Source organism: Anser brachyrhynchus (genome assembly GCF_964034855.1).
Source record: "Anser brachyrhynchus genome assembly, chromosome: 4".
Classification (NCBI taxonomy): Eukaryota; Metazoa; Chordata; class Aves; order Anseriformes; family Anatidae; genus Anser; species Anser brachyrhynchus.
Genome location: NC_137698.1, coordinates 1507361 through 1522244, shown reverse-complemented (window position 1 = coordinate 1522244; position 14884 = coordinate 1507361). Strand labels below are relative to the sequence as shown.

Below are 14884 nucleotides of genomic sequence, written 5' to 3'. Positions count from 1 at the left end.
GTTAATTTACCTTCAGGGTAGCATGAGAGGGAACAGGACTAGGTTAAGTAGTTGCTTCAAAGTTTATTCATTTCCACAAGTGATTATACCTAAGACACATATTTAACATTTAAAAACACATACTGAAAAATACATGTGAACCCTACAGACCTTAGAATAGTCAGAAACACCCAAACCGGCCTTAAGTATGCTATATTATGAAGCAGAAGGGCCAGGTGCCATACATCCTCACAGGAGCTAATCTTTCTAGAGTAAATTAACCTGAACAGAGTTCCATGCTACAACTGCCAAACTGCTAAAAGAAAATATATATTTCTTTGACTGAAAGTCAAACCTCAATAAACAAACTGTACTAGAGAAAGAAAAACGCATGCAGCATTTGATCAACCTTCAATAGCCTGAGAAGATTAAGAAGTTCCCAAAATGCAAAGCAAAGGACTGATTTTTTTGGAACAAATTTTAAGTAGACCTGTAAATTTGCACTTTTTAGACTGCACATGAAAGAAAAAAACACCTTCAAATGTAATTTTATATTCTTCTTTGAAAATCTGGCTTAAAAAGAGTGGAAGGGCAACTATCTTCCCCTCTCCTTCCCCCTTCTTTTTCCTTTTTTTCCTATTTCACAGATGTAGAGTACAATCAAAGGTCTGTTTCTGATTTGATTAGAAATGTTTCCTGTGCCAATTACTTTTTCAAATAAGTCAGGAAAGAGCCTTTTTGACTTCAGCTCTCCTTAGTGATGACTTTTCACCACATGGAACTTGAAAAGGCTCAGAACTCTGGCAGTAATAATATAAGAAAATCATGGAACTGAGGGTAAGAAAAATGTTTGCTTTTGCATGAAAAGCAAGCAAAACATTAAACTACAGAAAATGTGTTTTTTTTTTTGTTTGTTTGTTTGTTTTTTTCCTTTTGATTTGAGAAACATGGATATTGAAATTGTACCTACGGAGGGGCAAGTGCAATTTTTTGAAAATTTAGACTGTCTGGATGAAGAATCTATTTCAACACAAAATTAGCTATGTCACAGCACATAAGCCACCAAAGCCATCAGCTAGTAAAAATAATACAAAGTCCAGAAAAATGAAATCCAGAGAACACAACCAAAAAAAACCCCATGCTACTGATAAGCTAAAAGGAAAAGCACGTTTTTAATGACATCTCAGTGTACAATAAATATATGTGGGGGTACTTTCTCGTTACACTTCAAGAAGTCTCACGATAGGCTATTTTTCTTCATTGGCTTAGCTGCCCATTGGATCAGCAAGCTGCTTCAGTTCCCCATGCATCCATAGATGCATCCTGGTAGAAAAACTACTATAAGGGAAAGACTCTCATAACCTTCTGTAAGCTGGAAACTGAAGAAGAGGAAGAAAGAAGAAGAAGAAGAAAGAAGAAGAAGAAGAAAGAAAGAAAGAAGAAGAAGAAGGAAGAAAGAAAGAAGAAGAAGAAGAAGAAAATTATAATAATTTGACTCTGTTTAATTGTTTTCCAACTTTTTAAAATTTACTTTTTAAAATATTAAAGGATTTACTGTGGATGATAATAAAGTAAAGCATGTCATAACTGCAAGATAGAATATTGTTCTCAAGTATGATGGTACCAAGAACATTTCCCTGAAGTTTTTAACCATTCCTGTAATGATCACCTTTATGCATTTTCTCATTCATCTCCAGATATTTTTCTTCAGCCTGAGTAAAGGAAAAAAACTCTTTCTCTATAGAGAAAGTCAGTAACAGGGAGAATGGCTGTCTCTTATATAAAGCAAAGTGTTTTCATTTTGAACTGATTAGAACTGTATCAGCCTTTGCACCCAAATATATTTAGCCTCTGTATAATACATAAACCCTTATGAGAAACATGCTCAGAATATTTATAGGGCACTATATTCCCTAATACTGCAAAACTCCACCTTGGGTAAAAGTCCCTCTTACTTTACAATGAAAGGAATTATTTTATGAAAGGAATGAAATGAAATGAAAAGAATATTTTAGTGGTGGAGCAAAGGAACAAAGTCTCTCATAAGAGTGGTTAAAACACTATCATAATAATATTTTTTTTTAAAAAGTGAGGTAGTATTATATCTTCTCTCCCCACCACTCAGAAATTTACTTGACAAACTGTGCATTGTTATAGCAACCCCGAATATGATGGATGGTGCTGGAATCCTTCCTGCTGCCTTCCTGTGACACACTACAGGTGACTATCAGTCATCCCCGTAGAAGCTCTCTGTTCTTTACATATTGTTTTAATGTATGTGTATATGAAATCAATATCTAATATACCTTTCTGAAATAAAAGTTTGTTATGCGAGGGTTCAGAGTTGTAAAGGTATGATTCTCATCATCTTCCAATGGTCTCTTCCTTGCCTGTATTCTGGATGACAAATGAAATACATCTGGCCAAAATTACATAATTAGGGACAAGACCTTGGACACCAGAAAGTAAAGAAATCTGTGGGGTATCAGTCACATCACTGATACTATGACAGACAGACCATTTGCTGCACAAATACAGGCTGGGTGGAGAATGGATTGAGAGCAGCCCTAATGAGAAGGACCTACCAGGGGGTGCTGGTTGATGAGAAGCTCAACATGAGCTGGCAAGGTGTGCTTGCGGCTCAGAAAGCCAGCCATATCCTGGGCTGTATCCAAAGAAGCGTGGCCAGCAGGGCGATGGAGTTGATTCTCCCTCTCTACCTAGAGCCTCCTGGAGTGCTGCATTCAAGCTCTGGGGACCCCATCACAAGAAGGACATAGAGCTATTAGGGTGAGTCCACAGAAGGACCACGAGGGTGATCACAGAGCTGGAGCACCTCTCCTGTGAGGGAGATGGGGATGTTCAGCCTAGAGAAGAGAAGGCTCCAGGGAGACCTTACTGTGGCCTTTTAATACCTAAAGGGGACCTACAGGAAAGCTAGGGAGGGACTATTTGTCAGGGAATATGGTAATGGGACAAGGAGTAATGGTTTTAAACAGAAAGAGGGTAGGTTTAGATTAGATATTTGGAAGAAATTCCTGACGATGAGGGTGGTGAGGCACTGGAACAGGTTGCACATGAAACCAAACTGTGGCCTTTTAGTCCACAACAAATGGAAGTTAATTTAACTCAGTCTAGTCCAGAACTTTGTTCTACTGCCAATTTTCATTTTTTTACAAATTGAATATTTACTTACTGAAATAGTTTTCAATCAACAACTTTGATCCTCCATAAACAAATGCAATGAGTGGCTCAGTCCTTTAAAAAAAAATTTAAATTTGTCTGAGCTTATGCAGCTCACTTCCACTAAAAACTGTGCATATGATGTAACTGTCCAACCACTGACAGTCACAAAATATGCTGTAATGTACAGCAGACTCCTGGTTTCTTTGGGAGCAGAAATTTCAATTGTTTTTTTTGCTGGTGGTGGTTCTGTGTTGTGTTTTTTTTTTTTTTCTTTTCTGTTACAAGTTGTCGTACAAATATCTCTACTGTTCACAGCTAAGCCTCATATTCAAAAAACAAACAAACAAACAAAAAACCCCTGCAAGAATAGTATCTCCTTTGTATCTTGTAGAAACCTATTTTAAACTATGTTCTTAATTTACCCATTGCCAAAGGTGCTTATCTTCTGAATTTTAGTTTTATTTATTTGGTCAAAAATGTTACTAAAAGCAGACTTGCCCTTGAAGAATGTTTGTCATAGAGGAAGAAACAGCAGTGTTTACCATCTGCCACCAAATTCTAATCCCTATCCCATAATCTTATTTGCACAGCCTAAAGGATTCTTTGAAAAGGGTCAGCCCTGCATGGGAAGGAGCTACATTTCTGCATTCTACCAAAACTTGGCACTGGTAAACAACCCTACTGAATGTTCTTGGGCCAGTGGAACAAAAACTTTATACTGCTTGAGGATATTCTCTCTTTTGTGCTAAATACATGCAAGGACATTGCATTATTAGAGTTTGTATATAAATTCATAAATAGACTGCTCTATAGGCTACTACTAGGGGCATATCAGAGAAAGTGTTTGAAAATATTGTGTACAGTGTATGTATTATGATCACATTCATATATCCCTTTAATATTGTTACTAGCAATAAAATATTTTGCATACTCACTTCAATGGTTGCCAAAATGAGACTTATTAAATGTGATCAAATTTAAGGAACTATAGCAGCATTTATGAGGAGCCTTATAAAAATGAATTTCTATATTTCTATATTATTGTGGTGAAGGTATTTGACATTTCAGTATCATATTTCAGTATTTTTTCAGTATCATATTTAATACTCCTGATCAATAATGTAATATACATGTAATGTCCACTGTACATTAGATTTTAGTGAGTGGAAAGACATTTTTGTAAACATCACTTATCTACTGAAGTTATCACAAGAAGAAACTCTGCTGTTAACCTGTCTTCAGATTTATGCTTTTTTTTCTTCTGCTTTTGATCAAATCTATTATAATTTTTGTAAGATAAAATAGACAGAGATGCTGGAGGAATAGCTCATCTGAATGCAAATGAGCTTTTTTTTTTTTTTCTAAGTCCCAGGGCTCATCTTTTTATTACTATGTTGGAAAGCAGGACAGTCTGGTTAGAGCCAGGGGCTAAATCAGAAATGACTTGACAATCCACTGATAACATGGCATTTTTAGAATATATTCTCTGCTCTAAGCTCCAGTAACCAAGGATGAATCATAAATTGTACAAGTCAATCAGCCTAGGATTTGTTTTCTACATGAAAGACTTACAAAAAAAAAAAAAGGTACTTTATTGTCTGAAACAAACTTCCATCTAGAACATGTATGACACACTACTGTCATAGGTCAGAGAAAAGAGTGCAAAGAAGTTTAAAAGAAATGTGAATTTTACTTACTAGATTTTGTTTGTTTGCTTGTTTTTAACTGAATTCTGTCATAATACCTGTGATTTATTCTTAACAGCTGGGTTTCCAACAAGATGTGATATCTGTTTAGGTTCTCTGAAAAAATATGAAGAGCTATATCACTGTGACATGCACCAAAAAAATGGGTACACACATGCACATATTAATGACTCTCAAAGCACTTCATTCAGCCCCACTTTCCATCTTTGTTGTTTTGAAAAGAAGACTACTGATGCACTCCCTACAAGGGATCTTTCCCCTTGTAGGAACATTTTTTGTTGCCCTAATATCAATATTTATGACTGAGGAACTTGGATAAATTCTCACTTGGATTGCTTAAGCTCCAGTCTATACCTAAGACAATTTAATGTAGTGTATTCTGGTAAGGACAAAAAGTCTTTTTTTTTCTTTTGTGAACATTTGGAAGGGGTCTCAGAGGTGACTTGTAAATCAAACCAAAACCTAAAGGAACATACAGACTGGACACCAGATATAGCTGACTGCTGCAGGTCTTACACCTCTGAAACTTATGCCACCATAAATTAAAATTAATATGCATTCTACATGCACTGTTAACTCTTAATGGTTGACCTGATACTGTCTGTTACCACATGTAAGAGTGCTAAATAATAATTTTATTACAAAAATAGGTGATCTTACAGTTAGCTTCAAAACAGTACAGAGGCTTGCTTCTTTTTAAAGTCTGACCAATTTTTCATTAAAAAATAGAAGAGAAATAACCTCATTTCACATATATCATTAGTGTTATATCTTTTTGGGGATTTCAGTTTTTCTATTATTTAAGGTAAAAGTATTTGAAATGGAATTTCAAGGCAAGTGGTACTTAAGGTATGGGAAAGTATGTATTATCTGACAACCTTCAACACTGGTGGACAATTTGCTGAAGCTGAATTATTTCTTTCAAGAAAAATATCCAATTAGCATCTTAATCTTTCCTGGTGTCTCCAGAGAGAGCACTGTTAGCTACATGGGTATATAAATTTAACAAAGTTACCAACTACTTGAATATATACATTTAGCAATGTATAGGTATATCATTATAGGAACCTCTACTAAACCAGTGTTTTATTTTTTAAGACATTTTAACAAAAGACTTACTTTACTAAGGAAAAGTGTTTCCATTCAGATTTTATACCTCTATTTTTTTAATAAATAGAATTCCTTTCCTAATGTATGGGTAAAATTATTAAACGGAATGTGGCATACATTTATTGTTGCCATTGCTAAATATAGATACTGCTGTTCTGCCAATTATTAGAGTAAACTCAGAATCAAAATATGCTGTTAAGGAAATGGACATACATTATTTCTTCCTGACCTTTGAGTATTAATGTTACTCTTCACCTCTTATATTATTTTGCCCTCAGTTTCTCAGAACAAAAGTAATTTGCCACTATATCTAGCACAACTGCAAATACTATCTTGTTAATGTTCATTTTTACTTTCTGTGTACAGCTCTTGCCATCATGCAGTCTTATGCATTTGTGGGGTTTTTTTTGTTTGTTTTGTTGTTTCTTTTCAGTCATCTGTATCAAATATTAGTTCACATGAAATATAAATCAGACAAATGTAGTACATCAACTTCCCTCAGATAGCATCCATACGGGTAATGCCACCATCGTTACTTCTCCCACATAGAAACCCATCACAAGCTCCCTGAATTGTACTTTTTGAAAGACATGGATATTGGACTATGAGTGAAGAAAATTATTAATTACATAGAGACCAGTAGCTGTAGCTTCAGTAAAGGGCTGAGTTAAATTAGACTGTTAAGTTAGCAAAAGTTGAGCATTAATGTATTGGTGTATCACTTAAAGTGTCAAGTGTCCATAGTAGCTTTCAAAAGTGATAATGGATCCTAGTATCACCTTAGGGAGTGATTTTAATTGTGTATTATAACAGTACTGTTCAAGCCATTATATGGCTAAGGTATTACTATTTCTATAACAACTTGGATGTAAAACTTGACTCTGGGCTGAATTGTGGCACTTAAGGAAGTTCAGGAGGAAATTATTTTACACATTCAACAAAATTAAATATATTTTGCATGCTTGACATCCCCATTTGCCAACTTGAAACACATTCTGGTCCAAGATTGTTCCACAAAAAATATGCTCCGGTATAGCCTGTGTTAGCATCCTCCAGAAACTGAGAGAATGCCAAGATCCTTGGGCTCAATAAGGAGGACAAGAGAACTGATGAACCAAGATAAAATTGAGAAAAAGCAGAGTGAGGTATGCTGACATAAGCACTCTCTGCATACTGGAGTTATGCCTGCTCATGCCTCCATGAATCCATATGCAGATACAGCTACTCTATGAAGAAAATCCCATGTTAAAAAGATCATGAGTTCTCCTTGCCCTTCCCCAAGTAAATCAATGCTACTCCTTTGAGGTTATTATTTCACAAGTTTTTTTCTTGACTTAGGGTCTGGCAGATACAGTCACAGAATATCTTGCAATAGCTGGACTTTCAAATTGCAAATAACATCCCTGTGAGGTTTTACAATAGAATGCACCACTAATTCCTTTATCAAGTCCTTGACTGTGATAAAGAGGTAATTAGGATAACCATTTAGAAGTCCATTTAAAAGTAAGTTAACAGTACAGATTTTGGCAAGAGGATTGTTTGTCTATAATCTTTAAAATGGAAAAAACATAAGAACAATACTCCCACTTCGCTGTCCTAGAAGACATTACTGTCTAATCTAGGCAGTAAACCTATGAACTGAATATGACTGAGGCAGCCAATGTTCTGGAATCTGTTTTCACAAGGCTGAGATCTTTAGCTCTTGCTCACTTCCACTGAGGAAGTATCAAAGTAAGTGAAATACATACAGGAAAGATGGCTTTCCTTAGCATACGTAACAATCTACATTTTTGAACAAAGGCAAATATAAATCTCACAAGGCCTAGTGGCTTCATTGAATTATAGAGTGGTTTGGGTTGGAAGAAACCCCTAGGAATCATTTAATTCAACCCCTCCTGCCATGGGCAGGGAGACCTTCCCCTAGACCAGGTTGCTCAAAGCCCCGCCCAACCTGGCCTTGAACCCTTCCAAAGACGGGGCATCTACAACATCTCTGGGCAACCTGTTTCGGTGCCTCACCACCCTCAGAGTCAAAAATTTCTTCCTAACGTTTAATCTAACCCTACCTACTTTTAGTTTAAAGCCATTACTCCTTGTCCTATCACTACATTTCCTGATGAAAAGTCCCTCTCCTGCTTTCTTATAGGCCCTCCTTAAGTACTGGAAGGCTGCTATAAGAGGCTTCTCTTCTCCAGACTGAACAACCCCAGCTCCCTTAGCCTGTCTTCACAGGAGAGGTGCTCCATCTCTTTGGTCATCCTTGTGGTCCTCTTCTGGACTTTCCCTGACAGGTCTATGTCCTTCTTGCACTGGGGGCCCCAGAGCTGAATGCTGTACTCCAGTTGGTGTCTCACAAGAGCAGAGCAGAGGGGGAGAATCACCTCCTTTGACCTGCTGGCCATGCTTCTTTTGATGCAGCCCAGGATACAGTTGGCTTTCTGGGCTGCAAGTGCACATTGCCAGCTCACTTTGAGTTTATCATCAACCTGCACGCTCAAGTCCTTTTCCTCAGAGCTGCTCTCAATCCATTTTTCTCCCACCCTGTATTTGTGCTTGGGATGCCCCAGCCCTGATGCAGGAGCTTACACTTGGCCTTGTTGAACCTCATGAGCTCATAAGGTTCACACAGGCCCACCTCTCAAGCCTGTCCAGGAGTCTCTGTATGGCATCCCTCTAGCATGTCAATCACACTGTACAACTTGGTGCCATCTGCAGACTTGCTGAGGGTGCACTTGATCCCACTGTCCATGTCTCTGACAAAAATGTTAAAAAGTAACAGTCCCAATACTAATCCCTGAGAAACATCACTGGTCTCCACCTGGACACTGAGCTGTTGACCACAACTCTTTGAGTGCGACCATCCTGTCAATTCCTTATTCACCAAGTCATCCATCTATCAAATCCATATGTATCATCTCTGATACACAAGGTTTGTTAATTAACATCGAATTTTCATCTTTCCATTTCAAAATTAGAATGCAATCATTGTATTTATATGGCAATATTGCTGAAACTTCTGAGCTAATATTCTTATCCTAATTAAAATGAGGCAAACAGATTGTTTTTAACACTCAGTGACATTCTTTTTATGGACTCTTATTCCTTCATAGACCACTTAGTTATAAATAATCCATGCACAGAGCAATTAGGCCCTTTCCTTTTTTTATGGGTTATATATTTCATGCCTGTGTAAGTAAAATAAAATATTCTAAAGCACTACAGTGTAACAAAACACATTTAAATCCTTATGTCAAGAGTGGCTGAATAATTTTGAAATTATTTAATCACTTCTCATTTGTCATATGATTACAGTCTTTTGACTGAATCACAAAATCACTGAGTCCAAACCAAAGGATTACTGCTACCTAGAGTCACATTAGAAAAGAAGGAGTTAAAATGGAAACTACAGAGTTAAATGTGATGGCAAGATAGGACACTGACAAAAGTCTGAGGACCTGCAATTTTCATACAACTAATAATTCAGAACTAAAACAATAGAAAATTATTTTCACACTTTTTTTTATGGTTGAGAAGCAAAAGATATGTCACTTCTTTTAAAAGAATGCTCTCATGTGATTACATGATCATGTGAGTGAAAAGGGATAGCTGGGTCACTGAAGTTATAGAGAAAACTCTCCCCTGCTTCAGTGGGTATTGTACTAGGACTTACATGTTTATTCTACTCTGTGCAGAGAAGGGGAAAAACTTAAGATGAAACAGGTAGAGGAGAAAGGCAACTAACAAAAGGTACAGGCACATTTGGCTTAGGTGTATTTGGTTTACCCTCTATTGTTTAAAGTTAAAATCACTACTGGGCTTCTTCTTATTTTGCAAAAGCACTATTTATAACCTTTATACTTTAAAAATAGGGTCAGGTTACCCTGAATTGTACAGCATCAGTAAAGATGTTCTGGGAGAATTTGCAGCAACAGCTGAAGTCTTTGCTCTACTCTGTGCAAAAGATTCAATATTGCCTAGGGAATTACATTCAAGGACAGAAATAGAGTGAGAAAAGCTTTCTTAACAGTATTCCAAAATAAATTCAGACTGTGAAGGAGTGGGAAGAATATTAATCTGTTTTATTTATACACACTCTCTTTTAAGACAAATTAATTATGCAGCAGAAGCATTTAGCATAAAAATACAAGCTTTGAAATGCGTTAAGCGTAGTACAGGGAAATGAAACTGATAGAACCAATGGAAGGAGATTGAAAGAGGCTAATTAGAAAATGTCTAGGAGAGTATGACCATTTGACAAAAAGTACATAAGACAAAGCACTGTGGGCTTTAGCAGATTATTAATGGTCTGCAAGATTTATTATCCATTCACCTTTGAGATCAGCTTTTTTTTCCCTTTCAATTTAATCTCAATGACAAAAATGCAAAACAGCAAATGCAACTGTCAGTTATAATGAGGTCACAAGCTAACTGTGTTCTTATTTCAGATTTGAGAGTAATATCCCTAGGAATACGATATCTTACACTAAATATTAGTTCAACCAACTATGGCTATAAACTTAAAAACTATGACCAGGTTCTTAGCTTCTTTAGATTTTCATGAAGGGTGGGCTTAAACATTCATTCTGTGGACCTCAAACCTACTGAAGGTATTAAAGCTCTGAGAGAAATCCCCTTCAGTCATTCTAAGCACATTCCATTATGCAATGATTTTTTTCCCAAGGAAAGATAGTATAGATAATGTTGCACTATAGCAGTCACTCATTTAGTCATGTGGCTGAGGAGCATTACTTCTCTCTGTACAGAAGATTCTGAAACTAGACCCATGAGAAGTGTGACTGAGACTTCGTTAGTGATTTTCAATGGAATTAGTATAATAACAAAACCATTAGAAAATATGATGCAATTGTAGGTAAGGAAAAAAAATATTTAAATAATTTTCTACATCAAAAAGAAAAAGAGATGGCTTTGGGATGACTTCTGCATCCCCTGCCACCATATTTATCTTATTAGTCATCTTTAATTGGACCAGGAAGGTGAAGAACCTGATATTACTGGCATTACACAGTTAAAATAGGCAGTCAAGTAGAAACAGATGTAAATCAGACTTATTGGGTAAATTTGCAGTAACTATACTTCATCTGTAAGCCAAATCTTCTGATTTACCTGAGAGTTCGTTAGATAAAAAGACTACATGGTCAAGCTTTACATTTCAGAAAAAATGAAGAGAAATATGCTTTCTTTAATTTTTGAATCCACTGCTTTATAGATGAGCATGAATGATAACATGGCATTGGTATTTCTTTGCAATAATCAAGCTTTGGCTTAGTATAGAATTCTAATAATGTAGAAAGAATCCCATATACAGTTGGATACAATATACAGATCTATGCATGTTATATAAATAACAAATATAAATAAATTAGCAAAGGGACTAGAATTCTATGAAATGTCATGTTTTACACTCTAACATAGTGGTATGGTGCCCCTGGTAACATCAAAAGTAGGTGTATTGTTGGAATCACAGTCATCTGTGATAACTGTGAAGTGCATGGATCCCTTATTAGCACAGACAGAACAGAGTCTCTGTTTTGTGCAAGAACGACTGTGCAGATGGCTGATGCTTGGAAAGACAGGAACTAGATACCATGATAGCCCCTAGTAGAGAGATGATACAGAAGTTTCTTTGCTAAACTGATTCCAAATAGGACAGAGACTGTACCCACAGTGTTTGCTTCAGAGCTCAGGAGAGCCTCATAAGGCATTTTTACAGCCTGTGAAGTCTTTGAGAATGTCCATGAGAAAAAAAGAGAAACCATTCCTCCCAGCATCAAGGCTGCCAGATCTAGGAACCTGTTCTCATCATAGCATGCTCTGAAATACTCAAGACCATGACTAATGGGATATCTGACTCACTCTAAGCAAGTCATTTAGAAAACATAGGTCTAAGCCTGGTATCTCAACAATAAATGTGAAACAAATACCTATAGCTATAAAATACTCTAAAAAGTTATTCTAAAAAGAATACAGATGTACTGGGGCTCAGAAGATGAACACTACCAAAGAAACATTTCCTGCAATCTCAAATATACAGTGGAGAGAAGTAGCCAAAATAATAAATGACAAGGTCTACTAAATGAATCAGGGTAGCAAAAGTTCCTAGAAAACTTAGAACAGTGAAGTCAAATACATATATACATGTATAAGATCATTTTCATGATCTGTTATTTATTAATATCCTTATTGTAAAGAAGTTCCTGAGGTTCTTATTTTTCCATGGAACCATTCACTTTTCACAAAAGAGCACCGCAATAGAACATTCAAAGCAATAGTTTATATGACTGTAGTAGCAATGAAATAGTCATTTCAAGAAATGCTCGAAATATCTAGGCACTTCACGAAATAACTGAGTGAAATAGACAGTGTTTGAATTGCTGACAGAATTTCTGTCATTCAAGTCATTTTGCAAAGTAATTAAAAAAATTAAGTTATTTCTTAAAATGACTCATTTTGGAACGTGACCAATGTAAATATGATTTTTTAATTTAGTATGGTGCACCTTTTTATAACATTTCAATGCACTGTGAAATAGCTGATATACAAATAATTACTAGAAAAATATTAAGATATAAAGTTCTATGGATAAAATTTCCATGTTTTATTGAACACTACTTATAGTACTCACAGTTTTGTCTTCTGAGAGTTCTTCCTTTTTCAGACTTCCTCAGGTATATCCATCTACAAATGAATTCTACAAGAAAATTATTTTTATCACTTTTTTTTTTTTAATGAATTATGTGCAGTGGAAGTAATGCTGATTCCTTCCTACACTGTCTCATTTTAATGCTGATTCATCACTACATTAGTTCATTTCCAAATTGTGATAACTCTACTGATTCCAAAGGAGTTACCCTTTCAAAACTCTGCAATAACACTGATGAATCAGACTCACACTTTGTTATGTCATAATCTTGGAAACCAAATAGTGAGACTAGAACTACTGATATTTTATTGTTCAGAGACAGTGCCAACAATAACTACAAAATGCAAAGTTCTAGGGAAAAAGAAAAAAAAAAAAAAAGAAAAGAAAAAAAAATAGTCAACCATGGAGCTCTTTCCTGTAAGAAAGATTAAATAGCTGTCTATTACTCCAGTAGCAACTTCAAATTTATCAAGTCCTACAAGTGCTGTTTTCTCCAGTAGACAGAATAATTATTGAGGGAATACTGTTTCAAAAATCTCTGTTGCTTAAAGTTTTTCACTACACATTTGTGGAGTGAAGAGACCGAGAAATGTGAACCTTTCTTCATATGCATTTCTTGCCAGCTTGCTAACAAAGAATATACAAGATACAATCCCAAGCCCTTTTTACGAGCAGCTTGGAAAATGTCAGAATATTTATGATCTTAGCTTCTTTTGATGAAAAGAGCACATGAACTGTTACCCTGCACTGTTAAACATTACTGACAAAACGAAGGTAAGTATTATGTCAAAGTGTTATCCATTAGAGGAACTCAGATAATTGCTCACTAAAGCTGTGGATGTGCTGGCCTCACAATTTGGGTAGTCTGGCATTTGGACAGGGGGTGGCAGAATACAGAAGGCTGGAAGGAGTTTAGTATTTGCCAAAGAATGATGCAGCAGGATTCACACTGTAGTTGAAAGCAAAAAGACCTGATGTAAAAAGTACAAGCTGACAGACAGGGTAGAAAGTTCAGGAAAGAAGGGTCTTCTTTTTCCTCTGAATAAGTGGACCAGAAGACAATAGCGATATTTCAATCAGGAGAGAAATTCAGCCACCCAACAATGAATTAACGCAAAATAATGCTAAATTCCCTGGGGAGTTCTTAATAAATCAGTGTAGATTTTGCATTAAAGTGACGGAATATACTACTTTTCAAATTAAATATCAAAATAGTACTTCTTATCTTCAAAGTGCCTTTCAAACATTTAAGATTTATACTGAAAATAGGAAAGCAAAGAAACTTCTTGGGAACGACTTAGATCAGTTCTAACCAGTCTGATGTGCCAACTATTGTTCTTTACATGATATTTACAATAAGTAGGTAATTTGCAGCAACATGTATATGCTGGAGAATGTTGCTACAGAGGAAAAAAAGAAATTAAATTTTATTTGAACGTGTGGTATTATTTTTGCAGGTTTAGTTAGATCCTTTTTGACTGAAATATTAGTGGGAGGGAGAGGGAGAACTTGCTATGCTTGTAAATGACTAGGATTCTTTTTAAAATGCTGGCAAAATATACAGGCAAAATATTCTCTTAATATCTGGACGAAAACTGTCAGATCATACTAGCTGTCCATATGGATTATTCAGGCACCTACATCAGAAATGCAAGAAATGCATTTCTGATTTCTCTTTCTATGAAACACTTGAACTGGAATATTCACTACAAGTAGGCTTTCCTTCCAAATTATGACCCACTGCACAAAAATCCATGCTCTAGCAGGAAGACCACAATAATCTGGAGGTCATCGTGCAAACAAGCAGGAATGAAATTCTTTTCCATAGACAACTGGAAAGCCCTACTACCACTGCTGTTGACTGAAGAAATACTCCTCCAATGTAAGAATGAGAAAGCTGCAGAACAGCTTGCTTACAGGGAGAAAAGTACCAGAAGGAACAGCAGAGCTATACTGGATGAAATGTTCTACTATTGAGATTAAGCTAAAATCAAGTTCAGGAGGCCTCATCATCTTAAAGAAGTTCTAACACCATCTATCCATGAGATACAGCTGAATGGTGACATCAGGATGTTTTAATTTTGCATTCTTGAGCAACTTACATGGTCCCCAAGTGTGAGAATTTTGCCCCAAATCTTCTGAAGGGGTGAAAACCTAGCCAAAAGCATTCATCACCCGATCCTTGAATTTTACAGAACTTTTCTTATACATACATTCCTGATTTTTTTTTTTTCTACTTCAA

At 36.0% G+C, this 14884-nt stretch overlaps 1 long non-coding RNA gene across 1 annotated transcript in view; it reads right to left on the bottom strand.

Annotated features, from left to right (window-relative positions):
* LOC308193793 overlaps positions 1–14884 on the bottom strand; it is a 70503-nt gene that overhangs the window by 36784 nt on the left and 18835 nt on the right. Inside the window, exon 4 of the long non-coding RNA XR_013949938.1 lies at positions 12625–12690. This is a non-coding gene — a long non-coding RNA (uncharacterized lncRNA). The remainder of the gene's footprint in view (positions 1–12624; positions 12691–14884) is intronic.